The 21,899-nt window shown below is 37.2% G+C and overlaps 1 protein-coding gene across 2 annotated transcripts in view; it reads right to left on the bottom strand.

The window, feature by feature from the left end:
* The window catches only part of Lrrc4c (leucine rich repeat containing 4C), a 1,324,975-nt gene that overhangs the window by 1,142,756 nt on the left and 160,320 nt on the right, over positions 1–21,899 (bottom strand). The window contains exon 1 of one of the 2 annotated variants that reach the window (XM_085834628.1): positions 11,527–11,604. The exons of the other annotated variant lie outside the window; for it this stretch is intronic. The gene's annotated coding sequence lies outside the window, so the exon portion shown is untranslated. Of the gene's footprint in view, positions 1–11,526; positions 11,605–21,899 lie in introns of those variants that run through there. 2 annotated transcript variants of the gene reach the window in all.

The raw sequence follows: 21,899 nt of genomic DNA on the forward strand, positions 1-21,899 counted from the left end.
ACAGGGCCTGTCACTGTATCATATGCTTACCATTTTAGGTAGACTGACTGGACAGGGAGTTATTAGGATACTCTTGTATTGTGAAATACCAGGGTTACTGGAGGACACACACAGACTTGACTGTTTTATTTGTAGTTGTGATAGAAATGCCGTTAATAATCCTTGCATAAGAAGTCCTGTTACTTTCTAAGACATCTCCCCAGCTTGGCATTTGGTTTTGTGGAACTACATGAGACTAGATTGGAACATTCAGCCTTGTTATAGCAGCATAGGAAGAATTAACCTTAATCACACAATACACAGATCAAAACTGTGTTTAGAAAAGAAAGACACAGTCAAATTAAAAAACACAATTTAATTAAAGAGTATCAATTATGAAGTTGAGTATACATATGGATATGAGGCTATATATGCATATATATATATGTATCTTCATATCCATATCCAGTACACATATATATGTGTGTATATATATATATATATATATATATATATATATATATATCTTAGATAGATAGATTGATAGATAGATAGATACATAGATACATAGATACATAGATACATAGATATGTATATGGATATATAGAGATAGAGTTATTGATATAGATATAGAAACATGTATATAGTCACCTAATAACACACCACTTGTTGAAGAGTATGACTTAATATAGTATATTTTTGGTATCTTATTCAAATATTAGATGGCTGTTGTTGATATAATCATTCATAGTTAGAAGATTGAATGTTTTCATGGTTTCCCACATTCTTTTATAATAACTTTCTATTTCTTTCTGCTTTATTTTATTTATTTATTTTTACTTTTTTATAGACTTTGGTTGTTTGGTGTATTCACTTGTTTTATTTTTGAGTCCTGAATTTCTATCTTCTGTGTGATTAAGTCTACTTGAAAGGCATTCCGTTTGTTTTCTTAGTTAAATTACTAGTTTTTAAGCTTGTCTTATCTTCAATGTTTCTCTGTTTATTAAATATGGTTTCCAAATCCTGGATTGTGTTTCTCACTTCCATCTCATATTTAAAGATTTCAGGGGGGCATCATTAGAATTTTATTCTCTTTAAGTTCATTATATTTATATTCATTCAACTGTTTCTATGTGTCTTCATATGGTATTAGTGCTGCAATAGTAAACACACCAATATGTTCTAATATAGGCTCATATAGTTCGACAAAATGTTGAATTATTAGACCAAGTATATGTTTTACTTTTATTTTTTAATTTTGTTTTTTAGTGTTTTTTTGTATTGTTTTATATGTGTTTTAAGGTTCATTTAGGTAAGTCTCATTGATGAATATTTCTATCATACAGGAGGATTTTTTTGTGGTGATGAAAACCTGCCTTGATTTTGATCTTCCATATTGTTTATATTTTTGTGATAAGAGTTATGCATGTGAACTTCTTATTTCAGTTCTGTGACTGATCTGGACACAGTTGGTTTGGACAGAGGACAGGTATTCAGGTCAGATAGGGGCTGAATACTGGATGTAGCTTAGATAGAAGATAGTCAGGTGGACTCATGGGGCTAAGCTTTTGGCGGACTTGTGAATCCTGGTCTAAACTTTGAGTTTGAAATTGAGTTCTGGGGTTGGGAAAGGGTCTATGTAGAAGAAGAACAGGCATATTCAACCAAGCTGGGCCATCAGACTAAAAGTCAGTGACACGGCTGGAAAGAATCACGAGCTATGGTATGAGAGGACTTTGTTGTTGTCATTGTTGTTGTTGTTGTGGGCAGGCAATGGCATCCTGGATGAAGCCAGAAGGTGATGGGTGGCACAAAAATGGAAGGCTGGGCTAGAAGAGTGAACTGGATATGATGTTTGAAGTAGATCTAGGAACTTATGAGATATGGAGGGGAGGTTCAGAAAGGCTCACTTAGCTAACAACATTTCTAGAACAACAATTAAAGAAAAGCCCATAAGAATGAATTTGAGAGTCAGATGAGGTCTACATCAAATAATTGAAAATGTAACCAAATATTGAAATATATGAATTAAATTTTTTTACAACTTTATATAGTTTGTTACTAGTAGAAATATAATTATATTTAGCAATAACCAAAGAACACAGATTTCTAGCAATATGATCCTATTCTATAGTTGGAACTAAGTCTTCCATTCACAGTGGACAATGTTACTATGGTTCACTACACATCTCATTGGTTGGTGAAATCTGGACATGATTGTTTGTCCCAAATTCTCACTCACACTTTAGTCAACTTACAAAAATCTTTTTAAAATAATTTTCTTCTTAATATTAGCAATCAAGGTCATACAAAGGCATCATAGTGCCCTGGGCAAAGGAAAAGGAAAAAAGGAATAATCATTATCTTGCTCAGTACGTGAATTCTGGAATTAATATGGAGTCTCCAAAATGTTGCATTAAAATCCTATTTATATTAATGACTAAAATTATTTGACATGTCTTTCAGTTTTGAGCCTTGGGCAAGAAATCTGCATGATTTTTCCTCAAAGCTATTTCATTAGTATAGAATCATTTGATTTCATAGATAAAAATAATTTTTTGTTTTATCAAGATCACCAGAGCTCTTTGTTACTTTGCCTTTAATTGAATAGGAGCATTTCCATTTTTTTTTCTACAGTTGCTGCTAGTTTCAAGAAAAAACAAAGCAGATATAACTGAGTCGTATCTTTATCATTTATAACTCTCCAAAGCAGATGTAGTATTAGAAGAAAGCAGAATGCAATGGTATGGGAGACTTTACCAAGTTTTATTACATTTATATTCTACTTCTCTTAGGAAAACCCTTATATAAGGACTCACACTCAATAACTATTAGGAGTGTCAGACAATGAGTTAAAGCACTCAAGGAATATCACTGTGTGATATTCAAGACAATATTGACAAACACTGACTGGATATTCATTATTATGTGAAAATCTGAATGGATAGTATTCATTAAATAAGGCAATCAGATAAAACCTATAAACTACAAATTTAACAACCTTTATTAAAAATGATAGTGAGGGGTATTTCTCATTTGAAAACATCCCCACTCTCGGGTTCATTTAAACGTTTCCTTAGTAGTTCATCTCTAAAAGGGTGAGGGACTGTGGTGAGATGACCCTGCAGGTCAAAGTACTTGTCTTACACACTTAGTGATCTGAGACCACTACTCAGAATCCATAAAAAAAAAAAACTCAGAAGAGCACAGAGAGCACAAATTGCCCTATATTCATATGTACAGGATGGAATGTCCACGCATACAAATAATAAATTACGAAACAAAAGAATTGTTGGGCGACACTAATGTGTACAATGAAAGAGACTTTCAGGAGGTTAACAGTGTCCGCGGGGAAATTCTGGGACACTGGACGGGTAGTCAGACCTCTTGGAAGGGAAGGTGATTACTTTCGTTGACAGAGAGTAAGTAAAGTTAAGTCATAGAGAGAGAGAAATAAAAAAGAACAGGATGTGGAGGAGTGTTGCCTGCGAAGGGAAAAAAAAATTTACACCTGAAATAATTTCTCCTACTAGTCTTTTTTTTTTTTTTTTTTTTTTTTTTTTTTGCTATAACCTGTTGTTTAATAACCACAGCACGTCAGGGGGCTTTATAGAAATGCTTTCTTTTCTTCCATAGTGGGAGAAGCCAAGCCCCAGGACCCTCCCCCTGCCTACCATCTATACTGAATGGAGCAAGTCATTAAAGATAAATTTGAATGGAAGAGCTTTTCATGGGGTTTTCTGTCAAGGCTTCTAAATAGACAGCCAGTGAATGGACCCTTACTTACAAACACAGCCTTGTTGCATGTGGGCTGCACAAACAGGCGCCATTGTGGGGGCAGGTGGAAGAGAAATATGAATAGACAGTGCAGTTTGCCGCTGAGGAGAATCTCTTTCCGAACTGACTTTGTGCAGGGCTTCAGTGTCTGGGAGAGAGGCCACACTTGTACAAATCCCGATCTTTTCCCACGTGTGTCAGCAACAATAGGAGACACAACCTGAAATCCTTATGGGTAAAAATTCCCTAAAATCTCCCCCCATATCTTTCACTTAAATAAAAAACTATATTTTAAGAGCTCAGCTGATACACCACTCTCAAAGGGATCAAACACTGAGATGAAAATATATATGAAGGTTTCCTTTCGGACAGTACTTTAGGGAAGGTTTAAGTGACTTCCATGGTCCTGGGGATGCCGGTGACAGACAACCTTATATTTCTAGGGACTACATGAAGACTCTGGAGTGTCTCTGAGAATGGGTGATCCTTAATACCTACATACTAGTGACACAAATATTCAGTATTCACTCTTAGAAGATATGCAGAATATGTAAGAAGTTTCCCATAGTGTTGACCTGGAATAAATAGTTCTGCTGTTATAGGGTCAAGAGCAAGAGGTAAAGCTGTCATCTTGTCACTCTTCCATAAACAGCATACTTCCAACACATATTTTTTCAAATGTTGAAATTTGCTTTTGATAGAAAAAAACTCTAAATGAGTGCTTCCCCCCCCCCAATGGAGAAAAATGTGTGTGTGCGCGCGCACATGTGTGTGTGTGTGTGTGTGTTTGTAAGCATACCTAGATATCTTTATGTTGTTTTGATTTCTGTCTGTTGTTTTTACAACACCAAGAGAATTGACAGAAAAAATTTAGATGCTAGCCAAACACTTGATGTGTATTTTCATTTAAGTACACATAGTCAATAGCATATGATGTGCTTGTGAAACAAAACTTCCAGGCTCAGCTTATGCTGATGTGTGTGTTTAAGTTCTGAGATGGTCCATCCAAAGCCTATTCATATTCAACAGCACAAAACACATCTCAAAGGAAGGGATGATAGACATAAGCAGCTTAAGCCTAAACTAAAATATCTTGCATACCAACAAGATACATTCTGGACTTAAAATACTTGCTCAGGTATATCGTCCAGATCAGCCAGAGAAGATAATCTAGAAACCAACAGAAAATCCAATGAAATTGTATGGATGGGGTCCAGGGTCTCAAGTAGAATACAACTTTGTTGGGCATAGATAACAGCAAGCCCTTATGGACAACGTGACCTCATAAAATTGATGTGGCCCAAGTCCAACATGAGGTAAAGATAGCCTGCTGTGACTCTAACACCAGTGTGTGCATCCTCATGAACTGGCACAGGGACCAGTACCCACTGAGTAGCAGCACTTAATCCACCACAAAACTTTGCAAGGACCACCTAAGAAGGCTGGGAAATTGGAAGAGCAGATGATGCTCTCTAGCTCTTTTCCTTAATATGTGGGTGACAGTCCCTGGATACGTTCAAAAAGACATTGGTTGGTCTTTGGAGGGTAACAGTCAGAGAAAAGGGGATTGCATATAGAATATTTCCATTTTACATAAGTCAACCGTGAGAATAGTTTTTTTTAATTAGATATCTTCTTTACATTTCAAATGTTATCCCCTTTCCTAGTTTTAACATACCCTCTCTCCCGAATTCCTACTGTCAAATCTGAATTGAAGTGCAGTGTAGGATGACAGGGTTTCTGTGGCAACTTCATGGAATATACAGAGATTATAAATAAAGAGTAGTGTATGAACTCCTTATGAGAATTTTGTAAATCTTTTCAAAGTCACATGTCTATTCTGAGCTCCTTGGTGTTTGTCTTATGAGAGCACCTTTGGAAAGCATGACAGGCTGACTAGGTGTGCTCTTGTTCTGATCATTGCTTCATACCATGTTGCAACCTTGGTTTCTCCTTCTCTGTTGAACTGTGTTTAGATGTACTGATTTCCAAACTGTCTTTAAGCCATGCTGTATATTACTTCACATCACTCTCCTTTCCTATTAATAAATTTCCTTTCTCAGATCTTTCAAATTGGAAGAATGTAGCATTTCAGATGACCACAGTCTTAATCTGAAAGTCGAGATATATCACTGAGCATATGAGTTAACTCAAAGTCATAGTTGTAAAAGAATGAAGATGTTTTGTCTGCCCTGAGCACTGACCAGGCTCTATGTCTTCCCTAAGATATGGTTTGGGGCTCATATCACATGTTAAAATCCAGTAATGAATATTTTGACAATTTTCACTATCATGTCTCACTAAATATATAAAAGAATAAATGTCTCTGAGTTACAGTTATTATTTTTCTTTTTTTAAATATATTTTATTACGTATTTTCCTTAATTACATTTTCAATGCTATCCCAAAAGTCCCCCATACCCTCCCCCCACTCCCCTAACTACCCATTCCCACTTTTTGGCCCTGGCATTCCCCTGTACTGGGGCATATAAAGTTTGCGTGTCCAATGGGCCTCTCTTTCCAGTGATGGCCTACTAGGCCATCTTTTGATACATATGCAGCTAGAGTCAAGAGCTCCGAGGTACTGGTTAGTTCATAATGTTGTTCCACATATAGGGTTGCAGATCTCTTTAGCTTCTTGGATAATTTCTCTAGCTCCTCCATTGGGGGCCCTGTGATCCATCCAATAGCTGACTGTGAGCATCCACTTATGTGTTTGCTAGGCCCCGGCCTATTTCTGAAGAGAACTATATAGGGGTAGAGGCTCGAATTATGGAGTGATATTGCCAGGGTTCAAGTCTTGACTCTTCAATAAGTCTTTTGTAAAATCTAAAGGAAGACCCTTAAGTTGTGAACAATCTCTGTGGCTCAGTCTCTTCAGCTACCCCTCCCTCCCGACATTATAACACTTTCCAGAGTTAATATAAGTTCAAGTAAACTAATTCCCTAAGTATTATAAAAACATTTGGCTCACAAGTAATCATAAATGTTAGTCATTATTATTAAATCCTTGTGTGTTTTTTTTTAAGCTTAGGTTTAAAATGAGAAAATCTTACTAAAGTATTCATAGTAACCAGTCAGAGTGAAGTAGGTAAGAATGTGTAGGAGTCAGAAGAAAACTACCATCAGTAAAATCACCAACATTATGTTTGTTCCTTTATGTATTGATATGGATACCAAATATTTTCTGCTTTAAGATGGAACTAAAATTTGAAATGCAACTCTGAATAACTTTCAAGCAGTTTTCCACCTGCCTTGTAAAACATCCTGTACATGACTTTAAATATATATTTTTTGGCTCTGTAAGTAGACTGCATATAAACTTAAAATGATGATGTAAATAGTGGAGTATCAGGACATCATTTTCACCAGAATCTTGTGACCAGGTATTTCATTTACTGTTGTCAAGTGAGCAGGCAAAGGAATTTATTACTACAGATCCCGGGAACCAATGCCTGAGGACCATTCTGAACTTGAACCTTTCTCTAGTTCAATCTGTCAGATTCTTCATGACAACCAGAGAAAAATTATGATATGATTCAGGAATAATTTTGCTTGTTCATATCAGATAAAGCATTTCATTATGTGGCCTGAAACTCACAATCTTCATGCCTCAGCTCCACAAAAGCTGTTATCACATGACCATCATGTTTAATTATGTGATTTGGAAATCCCATAAGAAAATATGATCCACTAAAATATCCGTTTGCAGTGCTATAACATCTAGAGCCACAAGCTTAGTCTGTGATTTGCAGTGTTTTATTTTGTTAAATTTTGCACATGACCCATATTCATTGTTGAAATTCAAAGAAACAATTACCCATCAGGCTTCTCTCTCATGTTATTAAAAATGAATAAGAGTAGATTAAAGAAATATGAGAAAGTCTAAACACTATTTTATAATGTTATGCAGGTTAATGTAAGTGCTTTAGTTATACTATAATAACTTTATAAAGATAAATTTACCTTCCTTTACTGCATTTTTAAATTAGGATGCAAAATTTATTTCACGTGCTCTTTTTAAGTATTATTAATAACTTAACCATAAAGTCATCCATTTGTAGTGACTTCACTAGGAAATATATTTTGGCATGTAAAAGTTAAATGACCTGTCTAAACTCAGGAAAACGCATTGTAGAGGTAATGAAATAATTCCTAATAGGTATTTTATCAACTAGAATAAATCATTTATTAAATGATGGTGAACTAAATGAGCAAATGTGGAGCTTGTAAGATAAGGCCATAAGAATAGTCTTAAGCACATGCATCAACATTACAGTTCTTTGTAAAGAATCATAGATATCATGTATAACTCATCTCCTGCATTTCCCTGTTTTGTGACTGTTAACAAAAGAGTTCATTTAGGCTTGCTAATATTATTCTTTACCCCAAGTGTTGCCTCAGAACATACAGGTATTAAAAGGAAATTATCTAGTATGATAGGAAAGACTTTATATATTACCTGATGATTTAACACTCAGTGACAATGAACCTCCCTCATTCTACTGGCATGAAGAACTTGTCTTGCTTATTTGTTTGTTTATTAGTATGAAGATGGTATAATAGCAAGTCCTACTTCAATATTTCTTTCTTTCTTTCTTTTATGGACATGTTATCTTTCTTATCCCCTCTGTCTGCTTACATTTTCATGTTACACATTTTTTTTCTTCTTGTTGTGTATTCCACTAATCTTCTTAAAATCCAATTATTCATCCTGTTTTAGAACCAGGCTCGATGTCTTCCTATATTTTAGACCTATCATCCTATAATACAGTATAATGATAAAAGAGATTAAACTGATTTTATGGTCTCTGCTGACACACCAGTTTCATAACCTTCAGTGCTATATAACATGCCAGCACAGAGTAATAGTTAGTAATTCAGATTATAGAGTAATGTGCCTCAGAGGAGTTGTTTGCACACTCACTGATCTTGCAAAATGTGTGCAGCAGTTATGTGTACCTGTCTTGATAAGATTTTCTGAGCTGGATACTGGCCAGATCAATGCCTACCGTCATGCTGTTACTTACACTCAATAAATATCAGCTACTTCTTTTATAAAGAGTCAGAGTTTTTGCCATGTACAAGAGGAGGTCTGACAATTCCAAGGAAGCTTTATGAGCCGGATGCTTGTGTGAGGTTAGAGGACTAAAGATATGTTCTCAAAGGGAAATCAAGGTTCCTAGAACCTGCTTCTTCTCTTTGTTTCCTAGGCATGGGCTGAGCTGATTTCCCTGCTACTGTCATCTAAAACAACCAGTAGAACTCCAAACGAGTTGATTCATCTGGACTTGAACTAGAATCTTCAAGATGTAAGCTAAATAAGCTCTTCTCATTCTAAATTAATTAATTCTGTCATTCCCTTGGAGCATCATAAAATGATTAACATACCAGTAATCTAAGCTGCTTGTAATTATAACCTACCAAAAACAAAGGAAGAATAAATACTAACTTAAATCACTGAGTTCCACATTATTCATTGAACTCAGATAATTGAAAGTAGTTATTGGAATACTTTGTATGTCAATTCTTTGCACACCTTCCCACCATGTCTCCATATAAAATAAAAGCTCAGTAAATAGGGATATGATGGAGTAAGATTTTCTTTCTAAACTAACCACAGTGATATATCATTCCATGTAATATACTTAGCACAAACTGAAATATGTTATATTCTATGTATTTCTTATTCATTAATATAGTGTAGTAATTTATAATGCTTCATGTATTGAATTATTAAATCTTTGGCACTTTAGACTCCAACATCTTCAGGGAAAAGGGACTTCATAGCCAGTCCCACAGGAAAAGGTTTAGCAGAAGAGCTAGCTCAGGATTTTATACGTGACTAAAAACATCCCAATCTCTCTTGAAAGGTTGGAATGACACCCTCTTTTTCAATAACCAAGCATTATTGTGGTTAATAGTAATTTTTATCAATGAACAAAACCAGATAAATATGGATGGGAGAAAATGAAGGTTAAAAAAAAAAAAAAAACCTCTGACAATGACCTATTGGATAAATAGACATGATAGACATGAAGCCCATTGTATCCTCATTTTTTTCAGTCATTTGAATCATAATATTCTACTGTTGTCCAATGTCATCCTGACTGGTTGAAATGTTATGTTAAAAAAACCACATGTTCAGATAATCCTGCAGTTTTTATATTCCATCATCTATATTTTATTTATAATCAATAAGTATAAAAATACTTTCTTTTAAGCTTTGTGTTTCTCATTTCTTAGAATGTCAACTCCATTAGATTGCAAATTATGGACCATACATACTGATTTGTTTTCTTAATGCAGATTCACTTATATTTATACTTTGTGGATCTTCCCTGCTGTATCTCTGCCATTTATTATAACAACAAAAATGCCATTTCTATTCAGAAAGGAGGGCAGACAGTTACTTTAAATGTTTGAAAGGAAGCAGCCACTGTATCAAAATTCACCACCAGCCATTTTTTCATTCCTGCATTCACTTGAAATCAGATTCCAGAATATGTCCTTGTCAGTATGAAATGAAACTACAAGGCTAGTCCCGAGAATACTGGCATGAGACCTACCTAGGTGCGGAGAGTCAGAAATCTCTGACTTCTCTTATGTAACCTTGAGGGAAGTAATTTCTCTCAAACCCTGGAACTCATCAATTTCAAATCCAGAACCCTTTGAAGGAGCTAAGCATGGTCTTTTCTCTGTACAGATGGTTTGCTATCAGAAGTCACCTCTGAGCCCACTGAATAGAATGCTTAGCATATATGAAAGAGGATAGGTTTCTATATCAATGCCTTGTTCCAGCAAAAATTAGTCCAAATCAGGCCAACGTGGGTTCCTTATTAGTTTCCTGATTTCAATAATATTTGACTTACCACAAGTTATTTAACTGTGAGGAATTACTTCTCTCTCATCTTAAAATTGGGCAAGGTTGATACTTATTTAAATGACTAATGAGTTATGGAATACATTCAAACTGATAAATCAACAGCACAACTCTTGCATCTAATGCCAAGGGATCTTTTCAGAAGTGGTAATAGAAAGATGGAAAGATGAAATCTTAGGGTCATTTTAATTTGTGTTTCCCTGATAAATTAGGAATATGAACATTCCTTTAAGGGCTTCTTAGCCATTCAAAATTCCTCTGTTGAGAATTCTGTTTAGCTTTGTATCCCATGTTTTAATTGGGTTATTTGGATTGTTGACTTCTAACTTCTTGAGTTATTTATACATTTAGGATCTTACCCATCTGTTGGGTATAGGGTTGGTAATGATCCTTTTCCAATCTGTAGGCTGCTATTTTTTCCTATTGCCAGCATCGTTTGCTTTACTGAAGTTTTTCAGTTTCATCAGGTCCCATTTATCAGTTGTTGATCTTATAGCCCAAGCCATTGGTATACTGTTCAGGAATTTTTTTCATGTACTAATGAGTTTAAGATTATTACACAATTTCCGTTTTATTAGTTTTAGTGTATTCGGCTTTATATTGAGGTCTTTGATTCACTTTGACTTGAGTTTTGTGCAGGGTGATAGCTATGGAACTATTTGCATTCTTCTACATGCACACATCCAGTTAGACCAGCCCCATTTATTGAAGATGAATTTTTTTTTGGTTTGGTTTTTCCTTCTTTGTCAAAAATCAAGTGTCCATAAGTTTATGTCAGGGTCTTCAATTAGAGTCCATTGATCAACCTGTCTATTCCTTTAAAAGTAGCATGCAGTTTTTATCACTATTTGCTCTGTAGTACAGCTTGAAATCATGGATGGTAATACCTCCAGATGTTCTTTTATTGTTCAGGATTGTCTTTGATTTCCTGGTGTAGAGGGAGGTGTAGTTTCCTTAATTAGTTCTTGATTGTGTCAATAAAAAAGGTGGAAACCAATTTCTGAGCAAAAGGAAAAAGGTGGGATTTCTGGGTCCTAGAAGGAAGAGAAAAGAGTCAGGGAAAAAGGAGAGAATTCAGACCAGGCCTTGAAATGAGGAGGAAGCTGCAGTCAAGTAGGTCTTGGGACACCTAGAATATATAGCCTCTGCTCTGAGTGGGGGCCAAGTAGATGGCAGGACTTAGCTGATAAGATCAGGACAGGAAACTCTTTGCCCAGCCGTTGAGTTATCTGGCTAGTTTTAAAATAATAAACCTGTCTAGTGTTTTCCATCCATGGGGCTGAGGCCAGCAGGAGGATAAAGAGGGCACCCGGGGCACACTTATTGGCAGCTTGGTAAAGCTAGCTGTGAAAGACTTGGGGAATGATCACAGCTCCTGGGGAAAAACGGCCAGCAGCTGACTGTTCCAGTAGCACGGGAAGAACTAGCAATAAGGCAGAAGCATGTATATTAAAATTACTCGCAACATCCTGGTTTTATTGTTTTTCTTTTTTGTTTTTTTGAGACATGGTTTTTCTGTATAGCACTGGCTGTCCTGGAACTCACTCTGTATACCAGGCTGGTCTCGAATTCAGATATCCTGCCTCTGCCTCCCAAGTGCGAGGAGTAAAGGCATGTGCCACGATTGCCTGGCTTGTTTTTCTATATGAAGATGAGTATTGCTCTTTCAAGGTCTGTAAAGAATTGTTTTGGAATTTTGATGGGAATTGCATCGAATCTGCAGATTGCTTTTGGTAAAATGGCCATTTCCACACTGTTTATCTTCCTGATCCATGAGCATGGAAGCATGGAAGATCTTTCCATCTTCTGATATATAAGATCAAAACCTCAAGTGATAGTATATACTGGCAGGGATGTAGAGCAAGGGGAACACTCATCCATTGCTGGTGGTTGTGCAAAATTGTACAACCACTTTGGAAATGAATTTGATGTTTTCTCAGAAAACTTGGAAAAGTTCTACCTCAAGACCCAGTTATATCACTTCTTGGTACATAACCAAAGGAGGCCCACTATACCACAGGGACACTTGCTCAGCAATATTCATACCAGCTCTTTTTGTAACACCAGAAATTGAAAGCAAACTAGATGGCTCTCAACTGAAAATTAGACAAAGAAAATGGCTAAGATCAAAAACTCAGGCGATAGCAGAGACTGCTGAGGATATGGAGAAAGAGGAGCATTCCTCCATTGTTGGCAGGATTGCAAGTTGGTACAAACACTCTGAAAATCAGTCTGAAGGTTTCTCAGAAAATTGGGCATAGTATCACCTGAGGACCCAGCTATACCACTTCTGGGCAAATACCCAAAAGATTCTCCAACATATAACAAGGACACATGCTCCACTATATTCATAGCAGCCTAATTTATAATAGCCAGAAGCTGGAAAGAACCCAGATGTCTTTCAACAGAGGAATGGATATACAGAAAATGTGGTACATTTACACAATGGAGTAGTACTCAGCTATTAAAAAACAATGAATTTATGAAATTCTTAGGCAAATAGATGGAACTAGAAATTATCATACTTAATGAGGTAACCCAGTCACAAGAGAACACACCTGGTATGCACTCACTGATAAGTGGATATTAGCCCAAAAGCTGGGAATAGCCAAAATACAATTCACAGACCACATGAAGCTCAAGAAGAATGAAGACCAATGTGTGGGTACTTTGATCCTTCTTAGAAGGGGAACAAAATACTCAGGGGGGGAAATACAGAGACAAAGTATGGAGTAGATACTGAAGAAAAGGCCATCCAGAAACTTCCCCACCTGGCAATTTATCCCATATACAGTCGCCAAACCCAGACAAAATTGTGGATGCCAAGAAGTGCATGCAGACAGGAGCCTGAATTTCTGTCTCCTGAGAGGTGCTGCCAGAGCCTGAAAAATACAGAGGTGGATGGTCACAGCCAACAATTGAACTGAGCACGAGGACCATAATGGAGTAGTTAGAGAAAGGACTGAAGGAGGTGAAGGGTTTTGCAACCCCATAGGAACAACAACAATATCAACCAAACAGAACCCCACCCCACAAGCTCCCAGGAACTAAACCACTAACTAAACTGTACAAATGGAGGGACCCATGGCTGCAGATGCACATGTAGCAGAGGATGGCCTTGTAGGGCATCACTGGGAGAAGAAGCCCTTGGCCCTGTGAAGACTAGATGCCCCAGTATAGCAGAATGCCAGGGAGTGAGCCAGGAGTGGGTAGATGGATAGGGGAACATCCTCATAGAAACAGGGGAAGGGGGTTAGGATAGGGGGTATTTGAGGAAGAAACTGGGAAAGGGGATAATAATTAAAATGTAAATAAATAAAATAGCTAATAAAAATAAATTAAAAAAGAAAGAAAGAAATTGTGGTACATCTACACAAAGGACCATTTTTGCTATTAAAAACAAAGTCACCATGACTGTTGCAGACAAATGGATGGAAGTTGAGACTATCATCCTGCCTTAGGTAACCCAGAGCTAGAAAGACACATGTGGTATTCATTCACTTGTAATTGGATATTAACAATAAAGTGCAGGACAACCATGCTACAATCCACAGACCCAAAGAAATTGGGTAATAAGGTGGTCCCAAGGTAGGATGCATGAATCTCACTCAGAAAGGCAAACTAAATGATCATGAGAGGTGGATGGAGAGAGGGAGCTGGGTAATAGAGGGGGTGATGGGGGAAGTAGTAGGGTGATAAGGTATGGGAATATGGAGGGGTAATAAAGGGATGGGAGTGAGAATGGAAATCAGTGAGCAGGTGTTATCTCTGGTGACTGGCCTAGAAAGCAGGAGGATACAGGAAGTCTATTAGGGTGATCCTAGATGGATTCCTACCAGACAGGAATACAGAGATTGAACTAACTATTCATGTAGCCAGGCAGGACTTTCAGAGTAGAGAGGGGTACACCAATCTACCCACAATTTGGCTTGCCTAGAAGATGGGCAGGGATAAAGATGGAGCAAAGATTGAAGAAGCAGTCAAACTAATGACTGCCTCAACTTGAGACCCATCCTATGAGAGAGAGCCAACCCAGGACACTGTTAATGATATTCTGGTATGCTTACTGACAAGAACCTAGAATCACTGTGTCCTGAGAATCTTCATCTATAAGCATATGAAGGCAGATGTAGAGGTCCATAGCTAAACATGAGGTGGAGGTTGAGGAGTCTATGGAAGAATGGGGAATAGAAGTGAGCATGTTGTTGGGGTCAAGGAAACCACAAGAAGACCCAAAGAATCAACTAACATAGGATCATAAGGACTCATAGAGCCTAGACCACTAAACAGGGAGTATATAAGAGCTGGACCTAGGCCCCCTTCTCATTTGTTGCAAATGTGCTGCTTGGCCTTTGTGATGGTTTGCATATGCTTGTCCCAGGGAGTGGCAATATTAAAAGTTGTGGCCTTGTTGGAGGAAGTGTGTCACTGTGGGAATGGGCTTGAAGGCCTTCCTCCTAGCCTCATGAGGATGCCCAGTCATTTCCTGGCTTCCTTCAGATGAAGATGTAGAACCCTCAGATCCTCCTGCACCATGCCTGCCTAGATGCTGTCATGTTAGTGCCTTGATGACAATGGACTGAACCTCTGGATCTATAAGCCAGTCCCAATTAGATATTGCCATTTATAAAACTTGCATTGGTCATGGTGTCTGTTAACAGCAGTAAAACCCTAACTAAGACAGTCGTCACGTTAGTTCCCTAACAAGTAGAGGAGGAGGTGTCTCAGTCTTTGTCCCCCTTCACTGGATCACCTCTCTACTACCTGGACTACCTGGTTGGGCCTCAATGGGAAAGTATGTGTTTAGTCCCAGGGTGTGGTGGTACCCAATGGGAGTGTTCTCCTTCTCTAATGAGAAGGGGGCAATGGGGGAGAATTTGTAAAGGAAAAACTGGAAGGAGAAGAGGGAGGGGCTGAGATATGAAGCTGGAAGGAAAGTATGTTGATGGGAGTTCTGAAAGGTTTCAAGAGAGAAGACACTGGTGGATAGATTTGACCAGAACATATTATAGGCATTTTTCAAAGAATAAAGAAAAATTATATTTAAAAAACAGACTTGGAGCTTGTTTCTAAAAATATTCTTCTCCAATAAAATACATAAAATATTTGGATATAAATATATTGACTTAGAATTATCTATAGACTCAGAAAAATACATTTCTATTTTCTTTAACATTGCCTATTTATATTGATTTTGTTCTATGTGGTTCTGTGTCATACTATTTTCCTCATGGGTCTCAGTTGCTGTTAAAAACTGTCTACTGATAGAAATATAAGACATGCATGTGTTTGGAAATAACTAGCAATTGTTTCATTTCTTTCAAAATGTATCTTTTTCTAATATTTTCTAATTTTTTTCTAATAATTTTCTCATAAAAGTTTGGAAATGAGGATTTTCAAACGAACTCAGTCCTTCTGTTCCTCCCTCCTGATCTGTAATTTACTTTTGTTATTACCCATCTATTATTTAATCCACTTTTATTCTGTTCTATAAAATTTTTGGCAACCAGTTGACAAACAAACATCTTATAACATTTATCTTTTAATCTCCCATATGAATATATGTATGTATATGTATATTCTCATGCCCAAGCTTTGCCATTTGAGCATAACTGAATGCCAGGTTTAGAGAAAAACAATATTGTATTGTTGAATGCATTTCTATATCCATAGTAAATCAGAAGGCGTTAATAGTACCTGCATTTCATTCCCTGAGTTCTGTGGTGGCCTTAAAGTTGACAGGTTAGTGACATGAACAGAACTTCTGTGATAGACTACATGATGCCAGAAGACTCGTGTTAAAACAAGGGAAGTTATCACTGCATGAAAAAAACATACTAACTAGCAAATATTACCACAGAACTTGCCACATGGGCACATAAAGGGGCCTGAGAGAGTAAGATTAAGTTGACACACTGAGATTCTATATTGAAAACGTATATGGCATATTTTTAGGCAAATATATTCATAATTGTGAGTGTTTGTTTTCATAAAAGAAATTAGTTAGATAATTAGACTTTACAGTCTTTTAAATACAAATATATATTTTTTTTTCCCAAAGTAAGGGACCGAGTTTTCCTGGCATAGCTCATTATAACATAAATTAAATAAAATCCTGTGTAGCTATGTTATAATTTAGAACTTTGACCTTGAAAGATGTAATGCAAAAGTTTGAAATTGTGACTATAGCACTTCATTTTCCTTTCATTTTTATTCCATTTACTCTAAGGTTCAATTAAGAATAGAAATAGAATTTGATTTATATAACTATTTTTCGTCTAGGTTTCTAAGTGAAAATTATGCTTCATCTATAAAACTGTAACTAGCAGTTTTATTTACAATAGGACATAGTGTATAAAAACCACCTCAAATTTAAGATTCAAAAGTGACTGCAATTATGATTTTAAGAATAGCAGTCTACATTTGAAAGACATGGATTTGGTTTCCTCAAGGAAAGAAATCTTGTGACAAGTAGTTCAGCATCCCTCAGCCAGAAGGTCAAGGTCTTTTCAGCTGGTGAATCACTCTTGATTCAGGAAAAAGTGTTTCAATAGAATGGTGATTTCCACTTCTGTCTAATTAGATGTCTTCAGTGCGTTACATGGTCCTTTTCATCAGCTCTTCACACACATTTGGCAAAATAAGTGGTCCAGTTAACATTTGTCGTACAGAAAATGGCTCTTTCCAAATCTGCTCAACCTTTACATCTCCTTTTAGTAACTGCATCAGTTGCCTTTTTCACAGCTTCATAACAAGTAGAGAATCACTGAAGGCCTGCAGTGATATTCACTTATCGCCATGCTTGTCTGATGGCTTCTCATGAGATATTTGCATATGAGGAATAGGGGAAGCCTGGTTAAAATCAGTTCTCTGTACAGGGTCTAGGTCTCCAGGTGTCAGCTGTCTGTGATTGCAGCAAGGTTCCCAAGCCCACCCACTTTGAGAAACAGCCAGGTTGTGAGTAGATTTCAGTTCTCTGTCTCTGTATAAGAATAACATCTTCTTTTCCTGGCCATTTTAAACTATCATCTATGACATAATTTTAAACATCCCTTTCATTACCGACCCATATCATTAAATAAGTTTTCATGTGAGCCAAAACATATACCCATTAAAAAAATCAGTACACTGAGTCTGGAGAGATAAATCTGAGGTTTGCTCTTCCAGGGAACCCAGCTTCCATTTCCAGTATCCACATGGTGGCTCAGAACTAACTTAACACCATTTCCAGGATATCTGACGCCCTTGTTTGGCTTCTCTGGGCACTGACACACAGGCCGTGCACAGATATACATGTGAGTAAAACACATATACAGATGAACTAAGTAAAAAGAAATGGATGTACACAGGTCAAACACTTCCTGCTAAGTCACCACACAACTAATTTTAAAGCAATTTTTGCAATACATATAATTTTACCGTTTACTGTAGTTGAAAACAACATACTAAGTGAGATGATCATTTATTTTGACAAAAAGAGTGCAATCCTGGATGAATGAATAACACTTCAGGACACAGAACCTCTTCAGTGTTTCTCAGAATTAATTGTTATTTTTATAATCATCAATGCTGAAAATATCTTTTCAAATAAATGCATAACATAAAATGATAGGAATAGGTTAAAGATCATTCAGAAGTTATTGAAACTTTTTTTCTTAGTACCAAGGCAAATTTTTTTTGTTTTTCATGAACTAAAGCTAGCAACTTACACAACAGTTTTAAAAATCAAATATTCTAATATAGTGCACTTCAAAGACACATTAATTTGATCCTTGAAGACTGAAGAAGAGCAGTATGAAAACATTAAAATTAAAACTCATCACCTTTCATAATGACAGCATCAGCTTCTATTGAGCAAAAACTTTATATGAAATACTGCAATTCACCACATTTGAATAGCCTTGAATCTGATTCAAGGTCAGTATTCAGATTCAAGCAGTATTTGTTGGCATCAAAAATTGTGACACAAGGCCAGGCCCAAGTGTTCACATTCACCTTTCAGAGCCAAAGCTGCAGTGCAGTCTTGTGTTTAGTTTGGGGAGAATTACTTTTGTTTTGTTTTGTTTTTGTTTGTGTGTGTGTGTGTATGAGTTGTTGTTGTTGTCCATTTTTTGTTTGTTTGTTTGTTTGTTTGTTTGTTTTAATTGGTTCTCACTTTGTAGACATGAATGTTTTAGAACCTACTATACAGACCAGGCTGAACTTGAACTCAAAGTTCTGTCTGCCTCTGCCTCCTGAAGACTGTGTTTTAGGTGGGTGTTAACATGTTAACTGTGCATCTGGTTTTGAATCAATTTTTGTCCATCTTATGTTGAGAATCCTGTTGCTATCACCATCCTTCTTGCAAACTCATCACATCCAGCTATGTATTCACATCTTGAACTGTGACACACTGTCTATGAAGCTGGATCCTAAAGCCTGCTCACCCACGGGTCCCTGGCACAGGTTTCTCACGGACCTTTTTCTAATGTACAAGCAAGGTTGAGAACTTGGTGTCTTTACCCTGTCTTTTCCCTACAGTAGTCAGATTCACTGCTCTTAACATTCCTGACCATCTCTGAGACTTTACTTTAAGGTCTACTGACTAATAACTTTAATCACATCTGCTACATCATTTTAGTCATGTAATGAATGTTGGAATCCTAGAGTACAATAGGGAGCTGAGGTCAAGTTAACAATTTCAATGTTTAGGTTTAGAGTGGGATATCTAGGTAGGTTTTCTAAGTTATAAAACTATTACAAAGTTATGTGAATTCTCTTTGATTTAATAACAAAACATAGGCCTTATCTTGCAGTGTTGCAAAGGGCAGTATATTTGCTCTGAAACCAGGGATACCTACATTTAAACATTTAGATGAACACAGACTGAATGTGTATAGACCCTGGAGCATGGAGGCAAGTGGATCAGTAATTTGCAAGGGACTAGCAAGTCCTGCAAGTCTAGCAGTGAGCTCCAGGATCAGTGAGAGGCCCTGTTTCAGGAACTAAGGGAATTACTTTGTAGTTGTAGCCATCAGGAAAGGCTCCACAACTCTGAATTTTGATCACTTGTTGTTTTCAGCAATAGTCTATGCCCACAAAAGAAGTTTCCTTTTTGAGTGGTAAAGGCTAGATTTAACTATGGACATAAAGGAAAATGTTTTTATTGTTGTTAGGGACTCTGGTTTAGTAAAATCGATGTTTGCAGGTTCTTCACATATTCACATAACAACGTCAAGAGATAAAAAGAGGCCATGAATTTGAAAGAGAGCAGTGAGGGGGGTATAAGCAAGGGTTTGGAGGAAGGAATGGGAGGGGGAAACCTGTGCAATCATATCATAATGTCAATTATAAAAAAAAATCTAAAAAGCAGGAGAAGAGAGAGTGAGACCTAATATTGATACAGGCACTGCACAGACATGCACATTAAATATATAAAGCATGTACAATTAAAAAATACACATGTACTTATCCTTCAATTTGGATAATTCTAGGACCAAAATTAATGAATCAATGTCAGAGGCACTATACCGATCTAATTCTTTTAATCAGTATGCAACCACATGTTGCCATGGACACAGTGTAGTAGTAGCCCAGCCAGGAAGTCTGAAGGACTTGTGCTCTGCCAGCCACTTGTGGCATTTTGCTTCTCATTTAGGTATTTTCCAGAAGAAAACCAAGGTAGAGACTCAAGTTAGCATTTTCAGCACTGCCTAGTCTTATACATGAAGAAAGCTAGTTCTAGAAAGTCAACTGTCTTGCTTAAGATTATCTGTCTAAAGGCTGTAGAGCGAGGAGATCTTTGATGAGCTCTCCTGGCTTGTCTAATTACGATGGACAAGAAGTCAGTAACACACTTTAATGTCTTCCTTTCCCCTTTATATGTGCTGGGATGTGGGATAGGGAGAGTTGGGAATGGGAGATAGGGATTGAACCTAGTTTTCTGTACCATAAACATATGCCTTACAATTGAGAAACATCCCAAATTCAGTCATTGTATATTCTTAATCCAGCTTGTTGAAAGTTTTATATCAAGACATCCTTAAATGCTTTCCCCAGGCTGACCATGCCTGTCTGCTCTCTAACTTCCTTTCTGATATAATTTCTAATACCATTAGCAATCTCAATACTGCAAAGTTATTTATATAGTATAATAAAACATAAAATACTGACCAGTCACTTATGTGAAAGATATAGCATATTGAGTGATTTCCAAATATATTTTGAACAATTTAACCTCAAATCGTGTCTTCTATAAGGATTATCACTAGTATACACATATCAGTGGTCAGTGGTCACATTGTTTTGTAGGTTAATTATACCTTCATATAATACATAAAACCTGTATTTTCTTTTCATCTACCCTATATAATTTAGTAATATTTTTAAATCAATGTTCCCTCTCAGAGAGATATTAGATATTATTTGATATCTGCTGCATAGTCTCACAATGGTAACTTAAAAGGTTTCCTCTTTGAATCTTTTTCTCTCTCTCAAAACAGACACACACAAACACACATACACATACACACTCACACAAGAGATGAGAGAGAGAGAGAGAGAGAGAGAGAGAGAGAGAGAGAGAGAGAGAGAGAGATGTGGGGCGCCGCTCTTCCGGTACTGAGTCATTTCCTCAGTACCAACTAGTAAACAACTAGTTTGCGCCTGCGCTGGAAATCCCCGCCCCGGGCAGCTCCGCCTCAGGGATAACATCATATGGGGTGATCAGTGTTGAGCCAATCATGGCTTGCCACGTCCGAGGCGGGGAGAATTTCCTATAAAAAGGAGGGGCTCGGACTGCCTGGGGTCTCCGGTTGTGAAGCTTATGCTCTCCCTCTCAAGACGCATAAAGCTTGCTGCAGAAGAACCCTATTGTGTGTGGTGTCCTCATTCGCGGGCGAATCAGCGAACACTCACATCTGGTGCCGGAATCCCGGGAAAACGAAGAACAGAAGAACATCGCGAGCACCGTCAGAGATCCCTCGGTGACGGGGAGGGTCCAGAACTGCAGGAACTACGTCTCGGAAAGGTATGCCTGAATTTTACCTGACCCTTTCGCACTCCCTTCAACTAACCGGGCCGTGGGAGGGATTGCCCGAGGCTTTAATTATCGTCCTCGTGGCCTTGGTTGTATGGTTCCTAGCCCTCTTCTTTTGTGAACATAGAAGGTTGTGTTAAATTGAAGTTCTTACGATCTCGGAGACATAAAACTGCAGTCTCCTTTAGAGTATCATGGGGGCTTCTCAATCAGTACAAACTTCATTAAAAGAACTTCTCAAAA

Source organism: Mus caroli, unplaced genomic scaffold (assembly GCF_978045245.1).
Source record: "Mus caroli unplaced genomic scaffold, Mus_caroli_1 scaffold_2, whole genome shotgun sequence".
Classification (NCBI taxonomy): Eukaryota; Metazoa; Chordata; class Mammalia; order Rodentia; family Muridae; genus Mus; species Mus caroli.